This window comes from Rattus norvegicus, chromosome 8 (genome assembly GCF_021556685.1).
Source record: "Rattus norvegicus strain SHRSP/BbbUtx chromosome 8, alternate assembly SHRSP_T2T, whole genome shotgun sequence".
NCBI classification, from domain to species: domain Eukaryota; kingdom Metazoa; phylum Chordata; class Mammalia; order Rodentia; family Muridae; genus Rattus; species Rattus norvegicus.
In genome coordinates, this window is record NC_141541.1 from 42,581,926 (window position 1) to 42,604,896 (window position 22,971).

Here is a 22,971-nt window from a genome sequence, read left to right on the forward strand (position 1 = left end):
GAAGAGGCTGGGCCTTGTGGGAGGAAGTACGTCATTGGGGGTGGGCTTTGAGAATCTGTAGCTGCATCCCACAGCTAGTTTTCTCTCCCTCCCTCCCTCCCTTTCTCTGTCCTCCCTCCCTCTCTCTCTCTCTCTCTCTCTCTCTCTCTCTCTCTCTCTCTCTCTCTCTCTCTCTCTCTCTCTCTCCTTCCTGGTGTTATCTCTCCGTTTTCTGCTCCTGCCTCAAAATGCCTGCTCCTCGCCAGTGCTCCCCAACCCCTACATTATCGACTCTTATCCCTCTGGAACCATAAGTCAAAATAAATGATGTCTTCTGAAAAAAAAATCTTGGCTTATAAAAAAAATCGATTTTATCACCAGTTTGAGCTACACATTTGCTGGCTGTGGTGGCACACACCTTTAATCCCAGCACTTGGGAGGCAATAAAAAAAGAAAAACACAAGGCAGTGTAACTCATGTATGAACAAGATAAACATAATTAAATAGTTCTGGCCAAGGGTTTGTGCCCTGGATAAATTCTTGTCTCAATTCTGGGTCTACGACATGGGCCAAACAGACTGAGGACTTTAGTTTTAAGAGATGATCACTCCTGCTCCAGGGTGAGATTCCTCCTCTTGGATAATATTCCTTCCCTGGGGTGTTAAACTCTTCATTGCAAGGTATCAGAGGGGAAATTACCTCTGTGATTTTACATATGGTCTGTACATGCATATAAATTATTTTTATATATTTTTACCCACTAGTGCCTCTTTAAAGTAAACAAACAGATGAACAAACAGATTTTCCCAGGTTCATATCTTTTGCAAATTTTGTAAGCTTCAAGGCTTACAAAGACATCTTAAAATTTATAGATAATTGGAAGATAATCTTAGCATGTTACATGATAATCGTATGTTTCGTTGTGCCTGTTTACCCAGAAAGATCACCAAAGAGCCGACTCCAATGCAGTCCTGCCAGGGTCTCTTACAGACTCGAGTTTTGGCCACATCACAGTCTCTGACACAGCAGAACAGAAGGGTGCAGCCCAGGGTCCAATTTCAAGCAGGTATTTATAGAGTCAAAAAGGAGTTATCTAGCCTGGTACACATCTGATTAGGGTCCATTATGGAATTGTATTTGTCCCTTCACATAATTGGCTGGTGCTGGGAGCCAAACCCTAAACTTAACTTCTGCTTTTCTCCTGGTTGGTGATTGTGATAAGTGCCAGGATCAGGCTCGCAACCTGGAGGTGCAGCTTTGTTGGGGAGTAACCTAGAAACTGGTGCAAGGTGCTAACTTGTTAGTTAATTCGAGTTCAACCTTAGTCAGACTCTCTAAAATGGAGTCCAGATCCAAAACATCTGGTCTCTTGGGACAATTATTCATCTGTTTAAAAAAAAAAAAAGATAAAATTATCTCACAAGTTCAAGGCCAGCCTGGTCTACAGAGTGAGTTCTAGGACAGCAAAAGCTACCTACACAGAGAAACCCTGTCTAGATAAGAAAAAAAAATCAAATGAAAAAACTATTTTATTTTTATATTCTACAAAATATATATTTCTTTAGAATATATATATTTCTACAAAGGCAAACAAGAAGACTGAAGAAATGGCTCAGTGATTTAAGAGCACTGATCACTCTTCCAGAGGGCCAGGACTCAATTGCTTGTTCACACATGGCTGCTACTGTTGTCCCAGAGGATCCAATGCCCTCTTCTGGTCCTCCTGAGTACTAGAAATACACATGATGCATACACTTACATGCAGACCAAACACTCATATGCATAAAATATTTATTTTAAATAAGATAAACAAGGGCTGGAGAGATGGCTCAGTGGTCTTCCAGAGGTCCTGAGTTCAAATCCCAACAACCACATGGTGGCTCACAAACATGTGAGATCTGATGCCCTCTTCTGGTGAGTCTGAAGATAGCTACAGTGTACTTATATAAAATAGATAAATCTCTTTTTAAAAAAATATAAACAAGTGACCCAAAACAAAATTAAAAACAAATGTCAAACTTTATCTTGTTTTGGATGCCTCATAAACCCTAATGCAAAGCAAATGATATTTTTAAATAAAATCTATTTAAAAGTGACAGGTGCAATGACAAATCTCTAACAAAGAATTAATTTAAACTGACTTTTTTTTAAGATTTATTCATTTATTATATATAAGAACACTATAGTTGTCTTCAGATACACCAGAAGAGGGCATCGGATCTCATTACAGATGGTTGTGAGCCACCATGTGCTTTCTGGGAATTGAACTCAGGACCTCTGGAAGAGCAGTCGGTGCTCTTAACCGCTGAGCCATCTCTCCAACCCTAAAATGACTTCTAAAGAGGTTATTAATTTTTTTAACTTAGATTTATAAACTGTTAACTATTTCAGATACCAGATAAATGGGTTGTGTCGGGGGAAGGGGTGTTTTAGTTTAAAATTATATTCTAAGCAGTGGTGTCACATGTCTTAATCCCAGCACTCAGGTGGCAGAGACAGGTGGATTTCTAAATTCAAGACCAGCCTGGTCTACACAGAGAATTCCAGAACAACCAAGGCTATTCAGAGAAACCTTGTTTCGAAAAACTATCTTTTTAGTGTTATAAACGTAACAATAAACCATCAAATAAAGGAAATATAAAGAATGTTCCATAATGGAAATTGATTTAAAACATTATATAAAAGTATGCTACAGAAAGATAGGGGTGGGGGAGTTGGTAGGGTTATAATTAAGTTGATTGTAATATAAAGGTTACTAAATTTTTAAAGTCAAAATTTAATATCCTGGGATGAATTTAATGCTTGACTCTCTGTTTACAATGTTATCTTAAGTGCCAATCTGTTCTTAGTAAGAGGACAGAGTTGGCCAGAGCCCGGCTGACTCCTTGACAGACTGCAAACTGGCAGTTTGGAAGACTAGTCTTAAGTTTCTGTTTCCCAGAAATGGAAAAATCCAAAACAGTCAATTCCAGGAAAACCACCCTGATGGGCAGCCAATCAGGAAGCTGCCCCACCACCTAGCCAGAGCCAATCTCACGAGCAGCCAATCAGGAGCTGTAGAAGCTGCACCACCACCACCACCACCTAACCTAAGTCAAGCGAAGCTAATCAGCAAAAGTCCACAAAATCCCCCGAGCATTAACCAATCACTAAAGCACCTATAGCCCTGGAGATAGAGGCATCCAATCAGGGGAAAGAAAGGTAAAAGTCGCCCACTCCTACCCTAACAGGTGTTAAATTGACCCTTCAAAGTCCACACCTCTCTGCCTTCCATCCCGATGTATGGTAGACCCCCCTGTATGCAGGCTTTCTGCAGAATAAATGGTCTTGGCTGTTGCATACCATTTGAACCTAGGGCATCATTCTTTGCAAATCATGGACTCTTAACATTAGTAAAAATGGGGCATTTAAAGCTCTGATTAGATTTCATTTTGTGTTTTCCCATAGAAGAAACTCTTTGCCTGTTGGATAGTCATTGTCTTAACCACAGGAAAAGAATTAAATTTATGGAATTATTCATATTTGGAACATTCCTACTAGTATAGTATAGTATAGTAATTGTGGACAAATATTTAAATATTAAATATTTAAATGTTCATAAATTTGGCCTATTATTAAGAAATGGCACTAGTAAAGTGTCAAAATCAACTAAAACTTTGGCTTTCTCCTATAATTTAACCCTTTTGGAAGACATTCAGAATCTCTTCATAAAATAAGTACCTGACATTTTATTCTTTAAAGATTTTGTAGGTAAAAATGTTGGGAGCCAGGCCAACTCCAAGGCTTTCTAGGACTCCCTAATAAAAGGACAAAGAGAACACTTGTTTTGTGTCCTTGCCCAGAGGACAAGGACTGGTCTGGGGTTGGGGTCAGATCCTCAGAGGAGTTAAGGTTGTAGTTTCTGAGAATCCAGGTTTCCCCTCTGAAGGGCTCTGGTTGTCGTCCCAAGGCAACCATGTCTGAGGTATCCTATACTCTCTTTGCCAATCAATTTATTTGATTTAGCTCTCTGCCAGTGCTGGCCCATTCCCCCACCCTGCAAACAGTATATAAGATGTACTTCTTGATAAACCTGCTTGGCATAAAATGTACCTTGTTCAAGATCTGATATCATCAAACTTTCCTATCTTTTTACCTTCTGATCTTTTTTCCCTTCCCTCAGAGGCAAGCCACTGAAATTTGACCGCTTGGGCGAGGTCACGAAAACTGCATACAGCCATCATTACAAAAGAAAAATCATGGGGTCAGCAAGAAGGCTCAGAGGGTAAATGCACCACACCTAAGAACCCTAGTTAGATGCCCGAGACCCACAGGGTGAGAGGAGGAAACTGACTCCTGCAAGTCCTTCTGATCTCCACATAAATGAAATGTAATACTAAAAAAAGAAAAATATATACTAAGGACTTTTAGCTATGATGATTCAAAATTAGTTAGAACAACTTCTCAAATGATAAAACTAGATGCTCTCATTGACTTAAAAATGATCCAAGACTCCATTCTTACTGGTGGAAAACAACTTATAACCCACGGCTGGACTACAAAATTTGAGGCAATGAACTTTCTCGCATCAAACATATACACCTATGCAGACTGCAGAAGTGATGGATGATCCTCATCTACAGCTCCACTGACAAATTCCCGAAGCAGCTGAACATTTCCCTTACATTTCATGTTTTTAAAGCCCTTTAGTAGTTACATTTTAAAACTCTTTATGATAGTTAATGTTTTACTTGCTATAATAGTAATTAAATGTTAATTGTAGCTTTAATGAAGTTCTAAATGAAGGTACTGTATCTTTTCATTTACTTGTTTTTTATTATGACTGTTTGCTTTCCCAGAACCTCCCTCAGACTAGTTTTCATGTTTAAAAGATTCAACAGTTTCACTGTCTTATATTTTAAAAAAATTCTTCCTTTTATTCAGTATAATTTTTTATTTTAAATCCAGTTATTCTAATTGACAAAACTTATTTTAAATCTTGTTTTAAAGTCCTCTGAGGGGTATCTATATTTTAAATGAAAATTTGAATAGTCCTGCCTCAAAAATACTGAGTCCAAATAACTGGATTACATAAAAAGTACAACAAATCAAACTACAAAATGTTTTATACCATGCTCAGATGTTAACCAAATAATTCTAACTTCATTATATCTAGTTGGAGAGAGCCAGAAATATAGGTTAGTTCTCCTTATCCAAATTATACAGAAAACATCAATCTCTAGTAAGAAATATGGTTTTTAATGCCTTAAGTACTATTGTTTCTTTTGGGGGGTATTTTTTATTTACATTTCAAATGCTATTCCCTTTCCCCCACCCAACCACCAACCCCTTCTCGCCAACCAGACCTGACATTACCCTACACCGGGAGGTCCAGTCTTGGCAAGGCCGAGGGTTTCTTCTCCCGTTGGTGCCCAACAAGGCCATCCTCTGCTACATATGCATCTGGAGCCATGTGTCTGTCCATGTGTGCTCTTTGGATGGTGGTTTAGTCCCTGGGAGCTCTGGTTCACTGGTATTGTTGTTCTTACGAGGTTGCAAAACCCTTCAGCTCCTTCAATCCTTTCTCTAACTCCTCTAATGGGGACCTCAATTCAATGGTTGGCTGGAAGTATTCACCTTTGTATTTGTCGTGCTCTAGCAGAGCCTCTCAGGAAACAGTTCTATCAGGCTCCTGTCAGCATGCACTTCTTGGCATCAGCAATAGTCTGGGTTTGGTGGCTGTATATATATGGACTGGATCTCAGGTGGGACGGGCTCTAAATGGTCTTTCCTTCAGTCTCTGCTCCAAACTTTGTCTCCATATCTCCTCCTCTGAATATATTTGTTCCCTCTTCTAAGAAGGACTGAAGCATCTGCATTCTGGTTGGCCTTCTTGAGCTTCATGTGGTCTGTGGATTGTATCTTCAGTAATCAGAGCTTTTTGGGCTAATATCCACTTATCTGTGAGTGCATACCATGTGTGTTTTTTTGTGATTAGGTTACCTCACTCGGGATATTTTCCATTTGCCTATAAATTTCATGAAGTCATTGTTTTTTGATAGCTGGTAGTACTCCATTGTGTAGATGTACCACATTTTCTGTATCCATTCCTCTGTTGAGGGACATCTGGGTTCTTTCTAGCTTCTGGCTATTACAAATAAGGCTGCTATGAACATAGTGGAGCATGTGTTCTTGTTTTATGTTGGAGCATCTTTTGGGTGTATGTCCAGGAGTTTTATAGCTGGGTCCTCAGGTAATGCTATGTCCAATTTTCTGAGGAACCTCCAAACTGATTTCCAGAATGGTTGTAGCAGCTTGCAATCCCACCAACAATGGCGATGTGTTCCTCTTTCTCCACATCCTCACCAGCATCTGTCACCTGAGTTTTTTTCTTACCCATTCTGATTGGTATAAGGTAGAATCTCAGGGTTGTTTTGATTTGCATTTCCCCTGATGACTGAAGATGTTAAACATTTCTTTAGGTGCTTCTCACCCATTCAATATTCCTCATCTGAGAATTCTTTTGCTTAGCTCTGTACCCTATTCTTTAATAGGGTTATTTGGTTCTCTGGAGTCTAACTTCTTGAGTTCTTTGTATACAATGGATATTAGCCCTCTATCAGATATAGGATTGGTAAAGATCTTTTCCAAATGTATTGGCTGCCATTTTGTCCTAGTGACAGTATCCTTGCCTTACAGAAGCTGTGCAATTTTATAAATTCCCATTTGCCAATTCTTGATCTTAGCGCATAAGCCATTGGTGGTCTGTTCACGAAATTTTCCTTTGTGTCCATGTATTTGAGGCTCTTCCCCACTTTCTCATCTACAAGTTTCAGTGTATCTGGTTTTATGTGGAAGTCTTTGGTCCACTTGGACTTGAGCTTTGTACATAGTGGTAAGAATGGATTGATTTGTATTCTTCTACATGCTGACCTCCAGTTGAACCAGCACCATTTATTGAAAATGCTATCTTTGGTCCACTGGATGGTTTTAGCTCCTTGGTAAAACATCAAGTGACCATAGGTGTGTGGGTTCATTTCTGGGTCTTCAATCCTATTCCAGTGATCTATTTGCCTGCTTCAGTACCAATACCAGACAGTTTTTATCACTATTTGCTCTTTAATACAGCTTGGGGCATTACATCATCAGAGATGGTGATTTCTTCAGTTCTTCTATTGTTGAGAATTGTTTTTGCTATCCTGAGTTTTTTTTTTCTTATTCCAAATGAATTTGCAAATTGCTCTTTCTAACTCTGTGAAGAATTCACTTGGGATTTTGATGGGGATTGCATTGAATCTGTAGATTGCTTTCAGCAAGATGGCCATTATTACTATATTAATCCTGCCAATCCATGAGCATGGGAGGTCTTTCCTTCTTCTGACCTCTTCCTTGATTTCTTTCTTCAAAGACTTGAAGTTCTTGTCATACAGATCTTTCACTTGCTTGGTTAAAGTCACACCAAGGTATATTGTATTATTTGGGACTATTAAGAAGGGTGTCATTTCCCTAATTTCTTTCTCAGCCTGTTTATCCTTTGAGTAGAGAAAGGCAACTGATTTATTTGAGTTAATTTTATATCCAGCCACTTTGCTGAAGTTGTTTATCAGGTTAGGAGTTCTCTGGTGGAACTTTTGGGATCACTTAAGTATACAATCATATCATCTGCAAATAGTGATATTTTGACTTCTTCCTTTCCAATTTGCATGCCTTTGACCTCCTTTTGTTGTCTGATTGTTCTGGCTAGGACTTCAAGTACTATATTAAATAGGTAGGAAAAGAGTTGGCAGCCTTGTCTAGACCCTGATTTTAGTGGGATTGCTTCAAGTTTCTCTCTGTTTAGTTTGATGTTGGCTACTGGTTTTCTGTATGTTGCTTTTACTATGTTTAGGTATGGGCCTTGAATTCCTGATCTTTCCAAGACTTTTATCATGAAGGGGTGTTGAGTTTTGTCAAATGCTTTTTCAGCATCTAATGAGATGATCATGTGGTTTTCTTTTTTTTTTTTTTCTTCCCTATGTCCTGAGAACTTGAGCGAGAATAAATTTAAAAGTGTTGTCCCAGTTTGTTTGCTCAAGACAAGAGAACATTCAGGCTGTGTCATGGTGCAGTTCACTCTTCCATCCAAGTCTGCAGTGACAAAAAAAAAAAAGTAAAAAGTAAGATTTTGGAAAATGTGCAGCTCAGCAATGAACATAAGCAATTTTTAACTGTACAGGCAAGGGAAGCTTGAAACCAAGTATAATTGTTAGAGATTAGAACCATTAAAGATTAGCCTATTGTTCTGGCACTAGGACAACAGGAAGCATGTTGTGAGGGCAAGACCCAACACAAGGAAGCTTCCAGCTCATGAAAATCCAAATTCATTTGAAAGGGAGAAACTTAACTGAGAATGCCACAGATGTCCTGGTCAAAACTAGCCATTGCTTAAGAAAGCAGTTATCTGTTTCACCACACACAGGCAAGCTGGTGCAACTGTGGCCCAAGGAGCCTAGACTTTGTTCTGAGCTGGCAGCACAACTTAGCAATGCCAGCCATATGGTGCTGATTTTACAGGCAAGAATGAAAGATTGAGAGAGTTGTGCAGACTTGAACCTCATTTCCAGATAGATATCAAGGCTGGTTCACAGTTCCTGCAATGAGACCCTGACAGAATAATATATGAAGCTGTGAAGACAAAGCCTAAATCTCAATGAAGACTCCAGTTTGTTTGAGATGACAGGCTATATGACATCTGCTGAGGAAATCTACAGACATACAATAAGTTGCCCAAGGACACATAAAGAGCTGTGTGCTTCAGGTACCAGAGCTGGAGGTGCAGGGCTACCAGTGAGCTTTGGAGTCATAATTCCAATAAGTCGTGGATGCCAGACAAGTAGATGTGGGAAGTGGAATTTTCCATGCTAGGTTTCATGTTGCTTCGATCAAATTTTTCCTTGCTGTGACCACATTCCTGTGTTCTGGAATAGGAATGTATATAATGCGCTATGTTTGAAGAATATAACTTGCTTTTCAATGATTTAGGGGCTCACAGTTAAAAGATTGCCTAAGAGATTGCATTTACCCTTCTGAAGTATTGTAACCATTAAAGACTATGAGGACTTTGAAGGTTAACTGAACACGTTCTGTATTACGAGATGGCCCTGACTATAAGGACAAGGGGTAGAAGGTTATCATTTTTAAAATTGATGTTTGCATGTCAAATTAACAAGGGGTAGCCTTGTGATGGCTAACACTGATTGAGTGCTAGCATGACAGGATCTAGAATCACATAGGAAATGTTTGTTGGGTCTTTGGGGGAGTTTCTAAACTGTTATTTCAGGGAGAAAACCCCCACCTTAAAAATGGGTGTCACTGTCTAAGTCCTGCACAAACATCATGACCAAGAAGCAAGTTGGGGAGGAAAGGGTTTATTCAGTTTACACTTCCACATTGCTGTTCATTACCAAAAGAAGTCAGGACTGGAACTCAAATAGATCAGGAAGCAGGAGCTGATGCAGAGGCCATGGAGGGATGTTACTTACTGGCTTGCTTCCCCTGGTTGCTCAGCTTGCTCTCTTATAGAACCCAAGACTACCAGCCCAAGGATGGCACCATCCACATTGGGCTGGGTCCTCCCACCTTGATCACTAGTTGAGAAAATGCCTTACAGCTGGGTCTCATAGAGGCATTTGTTCAACTGAGGCTCCTTCCTCTGTGATAACTTCAGCTTGTGTCAAGTTGACACACAAAACCAGCCAGTACAATTGACTGCTTGTCAACTTGACACACAATCACATAACTATTAAGCCTCAACCCTTTCTTTCTTATAAATCCCCAAGATCTAAATGATTTTTAAGAGTTCCACAGTCTTTACATATTAAAAGTTCAATCCCTTTAAAATAGACAATATCTTTTAAAATTCAAAGTCTTTTTTTTAACTCAAAGTCTGTTAACTGTGGACTTCACTAAAATATTTTCTCAATTCAAGAGTGAAAAATATCAGGGCATAGTCACAATAAAAAGTGAAATCAAACTCTTAACTGTTCAATGTCTAGGATCCACCAATAATCTTCTGACCTCTTCAAAGGGCTTGGGTCACTTCTCCAGCTCTGCCCTTCGTTGCATTCACCTTGTCTTCTAGGCTACAGATGCCGCTGCTGCTGCTGCTCTTGGTACTCATCTCATGGTGCTTCCTTCTCGAAAACACTGCTGTCTTCCCCTGCACCTAGGCTTCACCAATAGCCTCTCACAGGCTCTCTTCATGGTGCCAAGCCTCAACTCCTTTGCAAGACCATTTCAGTCCTGGGCCATCAATTGCAACTGACGGTGCACCTTCACCAATGGCCTTCCATGGCCTCTCACAGTGCCCAGCCTCAGCTCCTCTTCATGATCCCTTCATGCCTTCAAAACCAGTACAACCTAGGTGACTCTTACACACTACCAAGTCCAGCCACAGCAGGAGGTACAACCTTGGCCTTCTCTGGAACACAGCCTCTTTGTGCTCTCAGAAGAACACTTCCCAGAAGATTTCATGTCAATGATGCTGGTCTTTTCTTAGTCACTACTAATTTCTTAGCCCCAGTTGACAAGCATGAATAGTCTCAGGAATGCAAATGTTTGCTCTAGTAGTTCTAGTATTTTGTTAATCTTTACAAATACTAAGAGTTTGCTGATTTAATGAGTTGAACATGTATGTTAGCTTACACCTCATTTTTATTTATTTATGTTTTCCTCTAATAAAATATATTCCTTCCTAGGCTTGTGGTTGTTGTCTTTGTCCTTCCAATGTACAATTCCTGTAAGTATCTCTTTTAATGCTTCTGTGTAGTTCTGAATTGCTAGGTTCTACTATTGTTAAAGTTCTTAAATTCTCCAATTTTTAGTAATAGCTTTGCTGGACACAGTAAAATTGGTTGGCAGTTATTATCACCTGAGTATTTTATCTTAGCCATTCTGACTTGTGTGAGATAGAATCTCAGAGTTGTTTCGATTTGCATTTCACTGATGACTAAGGATGCTGAACATTTCTTTAGATACTTCTCGGCCATCTGATATTCCCCAGCTGAAAATTCTTTGTGTAGCTCTGTACCCGATTTTTGAATAGGATTATTTGGCTCTCTGGAGTATAAGTTCTTGAGTTCTTGTATATATTGAATATTAGCCCTCTGTCAGATGTAGGATTGGTAAAGATCTTTTCCAATCTATTGGTTGCCATTTTGTCCTAATGACAGTGTCCTTTGCCTTACAGAAGCTTTGCAGTTTTATGGGATCCCATTTGTCGATTCTTGATCTTACAGCATAAACCATTGGTGTTTTGTTCAGAAACTTTTCCCCAGTGGCCATGTGTTCGAGATTCTTCCCCACTTTTTCTTTTATTAGTTAGAGTGTATCTGGTTTGATGTACAGGTTCTTGATCTCCTTGGGCTTAAGCTTTGTACAAGGTGATAAGAATGGACTGATTTGCATTCTTCGACATGCTGACCTCCAGTCGAACAAGCACCCTTTGTTGAAAATGCTATCTTTTTTCCCTCTGGATAGTTTTAGCTCCTTTGTCAAAGACCAAGTGACCATAGGTGAGTGGGTTCATATCTGGGTCGTCAATTCTGTTCCATTGACCTACCAGCCAGTCTAAGTACAAATACCATACAGTTTTTATCACTATTGCTCTGTAATATAGCTTGAGGTCAGGGAAGGTGATTTTCACAAAATTATGATAGTATATGATAATGTACTTACCTGACTCCAAAAGTGTCACCAGAGAACTACTAACCTGATAAACAATATCAGCAAAGTTGCTGGGTATAAATTTAACTAAAATCAGTTACCTTCATCTACTCAAAGGATAAACAGGCTGAGCAAGAAATTAGAAAAATAACACCATTCACAATATTCACAAATAACATAAAATACCTTGGTGTGATTCTAACCAAGCAAGTGAAAGATCTGTATACAAGAACTTCAAATCTCTGAAGAAAGAAAATGAATCAGATCTCAAATGATGGAAAGACTTCCCATGCTCACGAATTGGTAGGATTAATATAGTAAAAAATGGCCATTTTGCCAAAAGAAATCTACAGATTCAATGCAATCCCCATCAAAATTTCAACTCAATTCTCTATAGTTAGAAAGAGCAATTTGCAAATTCATTTGGAATAACAAAAAAACTCAGGATACTGAAAACTATCCTCAACAATATAAGAACTTCTGAGGAAATCCTGACTGATTTCCAGACAGGTTGTACCAGTTTGCAATCCCACCAACAACGGAGGAGTGTTCCTCTTTCCACATCCTCGACAGCATCTGCTGTTGCCTCCATATTTTATCTTAGTCATTCTGATTAGTGTGAGGTGGAATCTCAGGGTTGTTTTGATTTGCATTTCCCTGATGACTAAGGAGGTTGAACATTTCCTTAGGTGCTTCTCCAACACACTATATTCCTCAGCTGTGAATTCGTTGTTTAGCACTGTATCCCATTTTTAATAGGGTTATTTGGCTCTCCAAAGTCTAACTTCTTGAGTTCTTAGTATATTTTGGATATGAGTCCTCTATCAGATGTAGGATTGGTAAAGATCTTTTCCCAATCTGTTGGTTGCCCTATTGTCTTAATGAGAGTGTCCTTTGCCTTACAGAAGCTTTGCAGTTTTATGATGTCCCATTTGTTGATTCTTAATCTTAGAGCATAAGCCATTGGTGTTCTGTTCATAAAATTTTCCTCATTGGCCATGTGTTCAGAGCCTGTTCTCCACTTTTTCTTCTATTAGTTTGACTGTACCTGGATTAATGTGAGGTCCTTGATCCCTTGACTTAATCTTTGTATGGGATGAAAAGAATGGATCAAATTGCATTCTTCTACATGCTGACCTCCAGTTGAACTAGCATCATACATTGAAAATGTTATCTTTTTTCCATTGGATGGTATTACATCCTTTATCAAAGATCAAGTGACCATAGGTTTGTGGGTTCATTTCTGGGTCTTCAATTCTATTCCACTGATCTACATGTATGTCTCTGTACCAATACCATATAGTTTTTATGACTATTGCTTTGTAATACTGCTTGAGGTCAGGAACGGTGATTCACCCAGAAGTTCTTACATTATTGAGGATAGTTTTCACTATCCTGGGTTTTTTGATATGCCAAATTAATTTGCAAATTGTTCTATCTCTATGAAGAATTGAGTTGGAATTTTGATGAGGATTGCATTTAATCTGTAGATTGCTTTTGGCAAAATGGCCATTTTTACTATATTAATCCTGCCAATTCATGACTATTGGGAGGTCTTTCCATCATTTGAGAGCTTCTTCAATTTCTTTCTTCAGAGACTTGAAGTTCTTGTCGTACGGATCTTTCACTTGCTTGGTTAAAGTCACACCAAGGTATTTTGTATTATTTGGTACTATTATGAAGGGTATCATTTCCCTATTTTCTTTCTCAGCCTGTTTATCCTTTGAGTAGAGGAAGGCTACTGATTTGTTTGAGTTAATTTTATACACAGCCACTTGTTGAAATTGTTTATCAGGCTTCATAGTATTCTGGTGGAACTTTTAGGAAAACTTAAGTATACTATCATATCATCTGCAAATAGTGATATTTTGACTACTTACCTTCTGATTTGTATCACTTTGAACTCCTTATGCTGTTTGTTTGCTCTGGCTAGGATTTTGAAAACTATATTGAATAAGTAGGGAGAGAGTGGGCAGACTTGTGTAGTCCCTGATTTTAGTGGGATTGCTTCAAGCTTCTCTACAAATAGTTTGATGCTAGCTACTGGTTTGAGTATATAGTTTTTACTATATTTAGGTATGGCCTTGAATTCCTGTTTTTTCCAGGACTTTTATCATGAAGAGGTGTTGAATTTTGTCAAATGCTTTCTCAGAATCTAATGAAATGATCATGTGGTTTTTATCTTTGAATTTGTTTATATAGTGGATTATGTTGATTGATTTCCATATATTGAACCATCCCTGCATACCTGGGATGAAGCCTACTTGATCATGATGGATGATCATTTTGATGTGTTCTTGGTTTTGGTTTGCAAGAATTTTTTCATTGAGTATTTTTTCATTGATGTTCATAAGGCAAACTGGTTTGAACTTCTCTTTCTTAGTTGGGTCTTTGTGTGGTTTGCGTGTAAGAGTAATTGTGGCCAGGGTCCCGAGAGAAGGCGGGACAGGCCCTTCTGGTTGCTGCCCTCACAAACAGCTGAAATCCAGCTCTGAGGAGCAATTTCATGCCCGAGATCAGAGGTAAGGCCAACTTTTCTGCTCCAAGTGACCTGCCTGGTGGACACAGGACACACGCCCACAGGAACAGCTGAAGACCAGTAGACAGGAACGACTACACACCGGAAAGTAGAACACTCTGTTCCCATAACTGACTGAAAGAAAAGAGGAAAACAGGTCTACAGCACTCCTGACACACAGGCCTATAAGACGGTTAACCACTGTCAGAAATAGCAGAACAAGGTAATACCAGGGACAATGTGATGGCAAGAGGCAAGTGCAGGAAACCAAGCAACAGAAACCAAGACTACATGGCATCATCGGACCCCAATTCTCCTACCAAAGCAAACACTGAATATCCGAACACACCAGAAAAGCAAGATCTAGATTTAAAATCACATTTGATCATGATGCTGGAGGACTTCAAGAAAGACATGAAGAACTCCCCTAGAGAAATGCAGGAAAACACAAACAAACAGGTGAAGGAATTAAAAATGGAAATAGAAGCAATAAAGAAAGCATAAAAGGAGACAACACTGGATATAGAAAACCAAAGGAAGAGACAAGGAGCCGTAGATACAAGCATCACCAACAGAATACAAGGGATAGAAGAGAGAATCTCAGGAGCAGAAGATTCCATAGAAATTATTGACAGAACTGTTAAAGATAATGTAAAACAGAAAAAACTACTGGCCCAAAACATACAGGAAATCCAGGACACAATGAGAAGATTAAACCTAAGGATAATAGGTATAGAAGAGAGTGAAGACTCCCAGCTCAAAGGACCAGTAAATATCTTCAACAAAATCATAGAAGAAAACTTACCTAACCTAAAAAAAGAGGTGCCCATAAACATACAAGAAGCCTACAGAACTCCAAATAGATTGGACCAGAAAAGAAACTCCTCCTGTCACATAATACTCAAAACACCAAATGCACAAAACAAAGAATATTAAAAGCAGTAAGGGAAAAAAGTCAAGTAACATATAAAGGCAGACCTATCAGAATTACACCAGACTTCTCACCAGAGACTATGAAAGCCAGAAGATCCTGGACAGATGTTATACGGACCCTAAGAGAACACAAATGCCAGCCCAGGTTACTGTATCCAGCAAAACTCTCAATTAACATAGATGGAGAAACCAAGATATTCCATGACAAAACCAAATTTACACGATATCTTTCTACAAATCCAGCGCGAAAAGGATAATAAATGGTAAAGCCCAACACAATGAGGCAAGCTACACCCTAGAAAAAGCATGAAACTAATCGTCTTGCAACAAAACAAAGAGAAGAAAAGCATACAACATAATCTCACATCCAAATTCGAACATAACAGGAAGCAACAATAACTATTCATTAATATCTCTCAAAATTAATGGACTCAATTCCCCAATAAAAAGACACAGATTAACAAACTGGATATGCAATGAGGACCCTGCATTCTGCTGCCTACAGGAAACACACCTCAGAGACAAAGACAGACACTACCTCAGAGTGAAAGGCTGGAAAACAACTTTCCAAGCAAATGGTCTGAAGAAGCAAGTAGGAGTAGCCATTCTAATATCAAATAAAATAGATTTTCAAACAAAAGTCATCAAAAAAGATAAGGAAGGACACTTCATATTCATCAAAGGAAAAATCCACCAATATGAACTCTCGATCCTAAATATCTATGCTCCAAATACAAGGGCACCTACGTACATAAAAGAAACCTTACTGGGGTTGGGGATTTAGCTCAGTGGTAGAGCGCTTGCCTAGCAAACGCAAGGCCCTGGGTTCGGTCCCCAGCTCCGAAAAAAAGAAAAAAAAAGAAAAGAAAAAAAAGAAACCTTACTAAAGCTCAAAGCACACACTGCACCTCACACAATAATAGTAAGATATTTCAACACCACACTCTCATCAATGGACAGATCATGGAAACAGAAGTTAAATAGAGACATAGACAAAGAGAAGTCATGAATCAAATGTACTTGACAGATATTTATAGGATATTCTATCCTAAAGCCACCTCATGGTTCTTTCTCCAAAATTGACCATATAATCAGTCACAAAACTGGCCTCAACAGATACAGAAAGATAGAAATAATCCCATGCGTGCTATCAGACCACTACAGGCTAAAGCTGGTCTTCAATAACAATGAGGAAAGAATGCCCACATATACATGGAAGTGGAACAATGCTCGACTCAACGACAACCTGGTCAAGGAAGAAATAAAGAAATTAAAGACTTCTTAGAATTTAATGAAAATGAAGGTACATCATACCCAAACTTATGGGACACAATGAAAGCTATGCTAAGAGCCTGCAGAAAGAAACAGGAGAGAGCATATATCAGCAGCTTGACAGCACACCTAAAAGCTCTAGAACAAAAAGAAGCAAATTCACCCAGGAGCGGTAGAGGCAGGAAATAATCAAACTCAGAGCTGAAATCAACTATGTAGAAACAAAAAGGATTATCCAAAGAATCAACAGAACCAAAAGCTGGTTCTTTGAGAAAATCAACAAGATTAATAAACCCATAGCCAGACTAAACAGAAGACACAGAGAGTGTGTCCAAATTAACAAAATTAGAAATGAAAAGAGAGACATAACTACAGAATCAGAGGAAATTCAAAAAATCATCAGATCCTACTACAAAAGCCTATATTCAACAAACCTTGAAAATCTGCAGGAAATGAACAATTTCCTAGACAGATACCAGGTACCAAAGTTAAATCAGGAACAGATAAACCATTTAAACAACCCCATAACTCCTAAAGAAATAGAAGGCGTTGGTAGCAGTCTCCCAACCAAAAAGAGCCCAGATCCAGATGGTTTCAGTGCAGAATTCTATCAGACCTTCATAGAAGACCTCATACCAATACACACAGCCAGAACACAGCAAATACATAGGCGAATGCCAACAGCAAACCACTGAATTTAGAACGGGACACCCGTTGAAGGAATTAGAGAAAGGACTGAAAGAGCTTGAAGGGGCTTGAGACCCCATATGAACAACAATGCCTACCAACCAGAGCTTCCAGGGACAAAGCCTACCCAAAGACTATATACATGGACTGACCCTGGGCTCCAACTTCATAGGTAGCAATGAATAGCCTAGTAAGAGCACCAGGAGAAGGGGAAGCCCTTGGTCCTGCCAAGACTGAACCCTCAGTGAACGTGATTGTTGGGGGGAGGGCTGTAATTGGGGAGGATGGGGAGGGGAACACCCATATAGAAGGGGAGTGGGAGGGGTTTGGGGGATGTTAGCCTGGAAACCGGGAAAGGGAATAACAATCAAAATGTAAATAAGAAATACCCAAGTTAATAAAGCTGGAGAAAAAAAATAAGCAAATAAAAAAAATCAAAGTTAATAAAAAAAAAAAGAGCATGCTGACAGGAACTGGATATAAATCTCTCCTGAGAGACACAGCCAGAACATGTCAAATACAGAAGCGAATGCCAGCAGCAAACCACTGAACTGAGAATAGGACCCCAATTGGACGAATTAGAGAAAGTATTGAAGGAGCTGAAGGTGCTTTCGACCCCATAAGAACCACAATGCCAACCATCCAGAGCTTCCAGGGACTAAACCACTACCCAAAGACTATACATGCGACTGATCCAGGGCTCCAACTGCATAGGTAGCCATGAACAGCCTTGTTGGAGCACCAGAGAAGGGGAAGCCCTTGATCCTGCCAAGTCTGGACCCCCATTCTAGAGGATTGTTGGGGGGTGTGGTAATGGGGGATGGATGGGGAGGGGAACACACATATGGAAGGCAGGGGGAGGGGCTAGGGGGCTGATGGATAGGAAACCGGGAAAGGGAATAACATTTGAAATGTAAATAAGAAATACTCAATTTAATAAAAAATAGAAGAAAAAACAAAAACAGGATGCAGCTTCCATCTGGTTCTTTTTACCAGGACAGACTGCTAGCTAGTCTGCTCCCCAGAAGAGACTATATCCTAAGGCATACCTGAGGATCTGCTGCATTCAAAACACTCAACATCATATCCTGAAGCATACTAGAGCCACTGCACTCAGAGCATTCGATACCATATCCTGAGGCATCCCAAGATATCTGTTGCACCCAGGGCATCTGACACCACAGCCAGAGACTGCCCAGGAGATCCACTGCACCCAGGACACCACAGCTTAAAGGCATCCCAGGAGTTCCGTTGTATACAGGGAAACTAGACACCACAGACTTAAGACCTCAATGGATCTCTGTGGCATGCAGGGAAACTGACCCAAAAGACTGGAAGCCTCCCTGGAGTGTGGCTGCACACAAGGAAACAGAAACCACAGTCCATTGACCCCACCCCAACCCCTGGAGAACAGCTTCACACCGGACAACAGTTTGACTGCTCCTCTGAAGACCCAAAGATCTGAAGGCCTCCCAGGAGATCTACTAAAGTCAGGACAACAAATCTCTGCCCTTCTGAAGACCCTCCAGTTGGAAGGCCCCACAGGACATCTGCTACAGCCAGGCCACAGGCCTGCCAGGAGACCTGTTACAACCCAGAGACAAAAGAGACAGACTCCAGAGTCACTAAGACCAGCAAACATCAGAGATAACCAGATGGCAAGAGGCAAGTCTAAGACCATAAGCAACAGAAGCCAATATACATGGGTATCATCAGAACCCAGTTCTCCCATCACGGCAAGCCCTGAATACACCAACACATCTGAAAATCAGAAAGCTGACCCAAAATACTATCTCATGACAAGAATAGAGTCCTTTAAGGAGGATATAAATAACTCACTGAAGAAACACAGGAAAACATAGGTAAACAGGTAGAAGTCCTTAAAGGGGAAACAAATAAATCTCTTAAAGAAAACAGGAAAACACAATCTAACAGGTGAAGGAATTGCATAAAGCAGTACAAGACCTAAAACTGGAAGTAGAAACAATGAAGAAAACACAAATGGAGGCAAACCTGGAAACAGAAAGCCTAGGAAAGAGGTCAGGAATTACAGATGTAAGTACCACCAACAGTATACAAGAGATAGAAGAGAGAATCTCAGGTATAGAAGATATTGTAGAAGAGATTGACACAACTGTCAAAGAAAATCCAAAACATAAAAAACTCCTAACCCAAAACATCCAGTAAATTCAGGACACAATGAAAAGACAAGAAGGAAAAATCTAAGAATAATTGGAATAGAAGAGAACGAAGATTCCCAGCTCAAAGTACCTGAAAACATTTTTAAAAAATCATAGAAGAAACCTTCTCCAACCTAAAGAAAGAGATGGCCATAAAGGTACAAGAAACCTATAGAACACCAAACAAATGGAACCAGAAAAGAAAATCCTCTCGTCACATAATAATCAAAACGCTAAATGCACAGAAACAAACAAAGAGTATTAAAAGCTGCAAGAGAAAAGGACCAAGTAACATACAAAGGCAGACCTATCAGAATTATACCAGACTTCTCAACAAAGACTATGAGAGCCAGAAGAGGTCATGCAGACTCTAAGAGCACACAAATGCCAGCCCAGGCTACTATAGCCAGCAAAATTCTCAATCAGCATAGATGGAGAAACCAAAATATTCCAGGACAAAACCAAATTCAAACATTATCTATTGACCAATCCAGACCTACAAAGGATCCTAGAAGGAAAACTCCAACACGAGGAGGAAACCTACACCAAAGAAAAGGCAAGATATTAAGCATCTCACAACAAAGCCGAAAGGAGTAAACTACAAGCACATAAAGCTACCTACAAAAAAAAAAAATATAACAGGAACCAACAGTCATCTATTTTTAATATCTCTCAATATTAATGGACTCAACTCACCTATAAAAAGACATAGGTTAACAGATTGGATATGCAAACGAGATCCAGCATATTGCTGCATACAAGAAGCACACCTCATAAAAACAAAGACAGACACTATCTCAGAGTAGAAGGATGGAAAAAGGTTTTCCAAACAAATGGTCCCACAAAAAAAGCTGGAGTTGCCATCCTAATATTCAATAAAATAGAGTTTCAACCAAAAATTATCAAATGTGATAAGGAAGGACACTTCATATTCATCAAAGGGAAAATCCAACAAGAGAAAGTCTCAATTGCAAACATCTATGCCCCAAATGCAAAGGCACCCACATTCATAAAAGAAATTTTACTAAAGCTCAAAACACACATTGAACCCCACACAATAATAGTAGGAGATTTCAACACTCCACTCTCATTAATGGACAGGTCATTGAAACAGAAACTAAACAGAGACACAGAGAAACTAATAGAGGTTAAGAACCAGATGGATTTAACAGATATCTACAGAACATTTCACCCTAAACCAAAAGAATACACCTTCTTTTCAGCACCTCATGGTACCTTCTCCAAAACTGACCACATAATTGATCATAAAACAACCCTCAACCAACACAAGAAGATTAAAATAGTCCCATGCACCCTATCAGACCACCCTGACCTAAGCCTGGTCTTCAATAACAGCAAAAGCAATAGAAAGTCCACATACATGTGGACACTGAACAACTCTCTACTCAATAATAATTTGGTCAGGAATGAAATAAAGAAAGAAATTAAAGCCTTCCTGGAATTTAATGAAAATGTTAATACATCATACACAAACTTGTGGGACACAATGAAAGCAGCGCTAAGAAGAAAATTCATAGCACTAAGTGCCCTGGTAATGAAACTAGAGAGATCTTATACTAGCAACTTAACAGCACACCTGAGATCTCTAGAACAAAAAGAAGCAAACTCACACAAGAGGAGTACACCACAAGAAACAGTCAAACTCATGGTTGAAATCAACAAAATAGAAACAAAGAAAACAATACAAATTAGCAAAACCAAAAGCTAGTTCTTGGAGAGAATCAACAAGATAGATAAACCCCTAGCCAAAGTAAATAAAGGGCCCACAGCCAGTATCCAAATTAAGAAGATCAGAAATGAAAAGGAAGACATAACAACAGAAACAGAGGAAATTCAAAAAAAAAAACAACAGATTCTACTACAAAAGCCTATACTCACTCAATAAAATTGGAAAATTTAAATGACATGGATGGTTTTCTAGACATATCTCACATACCAAAGTTAAATCAAGAGCAGGTAAACTTTCTGAATAGGCCCATATCCCATAAGGAAATAGAAGAAGTCATTATAAAACCTCCCAACAATAACAACAACAACAACAACAACAAAACCACCAGGGTCAGATGGATTTAGTTCAGAATTCTACAAGACCGTCAAAGAAGACCGATACCAATATTCCTCAAACTATTCCATAAAATAAAACAGAAGGAATACTACCTAATTAAATCACACAAGGACCCTACCAAAAAAGAGAACTTCAGACCAATCTCACTTATGAATATGGATGCAAAAATACTCAATAAAATTCTTGCAAACCAAATCCAAGAACACATCAAAACCATTATTCAACACGATCAATTAGGCTTCATCCCAGGGATGGAGGGTTTGTTCACTATAGTAAAATCCATTAACATAATCCATGATATAAACACTCAAAGAAAAAAATCACATGATCATCTCCTTAGATGCAAAAAAAAGCATATTAAAAAGTATTGGAGAGGCTCCCAAACCCCGTGGGAGAGAGACCTCACCGCCTGATCAAGTGGGCACTCCTGAGGCTGCAGAGCGGAGGAGACCACCAACACTGCCCACCCCTGCCCACATCCCTGGCCCAAGAGGCAACTGTATAAGGCCTCTGGGTTCCCGTAGGGGAGGGCCCGGGAGCGGCAGGACCCCTGCGCCTGAGACACTGCCGGAACCTGAAGGAAACAGACCGGATAAACAGTTCTCTGCACCCAAATCCCGTGGGAGGGAGAGCTGAACCTTCAGAGAGGCGGACACGCCTGGGAAACCAGAAGAGACTGCACTCTGTGCACATCCAGGCGCCAGAGGAAAACACCAAACGCCATCTGGAACCCTGGTGCACGGAGGCTCCTGGAAAGAGCGGCGCAGATCTTCCCGGTTGCTGCCACAGCGGAGAGGACTTAGGCAGTACCCCACGAGCAAACTTGAGCCTTGGAACTGCAGGTAGGACCAACTTTTCCCCTGCAAGAAACCTGCCTGGTGAACTCAGGACACACAGAGGCAAAATTCCTCTAAGGCCGGGCACTTCCTGTGTTTACCGGAAGTCCCACACCGGCGGATCCCGGACCGCAGCAGCTCTCTGCTCCCAAACCCCGTGGGAGAGAGACCTCACCGCCTGATCAGGTGGGCACTCCTGAGGCTGCAGAGCGGAGGAGACCACCAACACTGCCCACCCCTGCCCACATCCCTGGCCCAAGAGGCAACTGTATAAGGCCTCTGGGTTCCCGTAGGGGAGGGCCCGGGAGCGGCAGGACCCCTGCGCCTGAGACACTGCTGGAACCTGAAGGAAACAGACCGGATAAACAGTTCTCTGCAACCAAATCCCGTGGGAGGGAGAGCTGAACCTTCAGACAGGCGGACACGCCTGGGAAACCAGAAGAGACTGCACTCTGTGCACATCCAGGCGCCAGAGGAAAACACCAAACGTCATCTGAAACCCTGGTGCACGGAGGCTCCCGGAAGGAGCGGCACAGATTTTCCCGATTGCTGCCACAGCGGAGAGGACTTAGGCAGTACCCCACGAGCAAACTTGAGCCTTGGAACCACAGGTAGGACCAACTTTTCCCCTGCAAGAAACCTGCCTGGTGAACTCAAGACACAGGCCCACAGGAACAGCTGAAGACCTGTAGAGAGGAAAAACTACACGCCCGAAAGCAGAACACTCTGTCCCCATAACTGGCTGAAAGAAAACAGGAAAACAGGTCTACAGCACTCCTGACACACAGGTTATAGGAC

The 22,971-nt window shown here is 40.2% G+C and overlaps 1 long non-coding RNA gene across 1 annotated transcript; it reads right to left on the reverse strand.

Moving 5' to 3' along the window:
* Positions 1-5,196: 5,196 nt before the first annotated feature.
* LOC148004042 (uncharacterized) lies at positions 5,197-14,394 on the reverse strand. Its single transcript, XR_015627603.1, has 2 exons — positions 13,542-14,394; positions 5,197-8,085 (listed from the first exon to the last, which is right to left on the reverse strand). It is a non-coding gene; the product is annotated as an uncharacterized LOC148004042 (long non-coding RNA).
* Between the last annotated feature and the right edge of the window lie 8,577 nt (positions 14,395-22,971).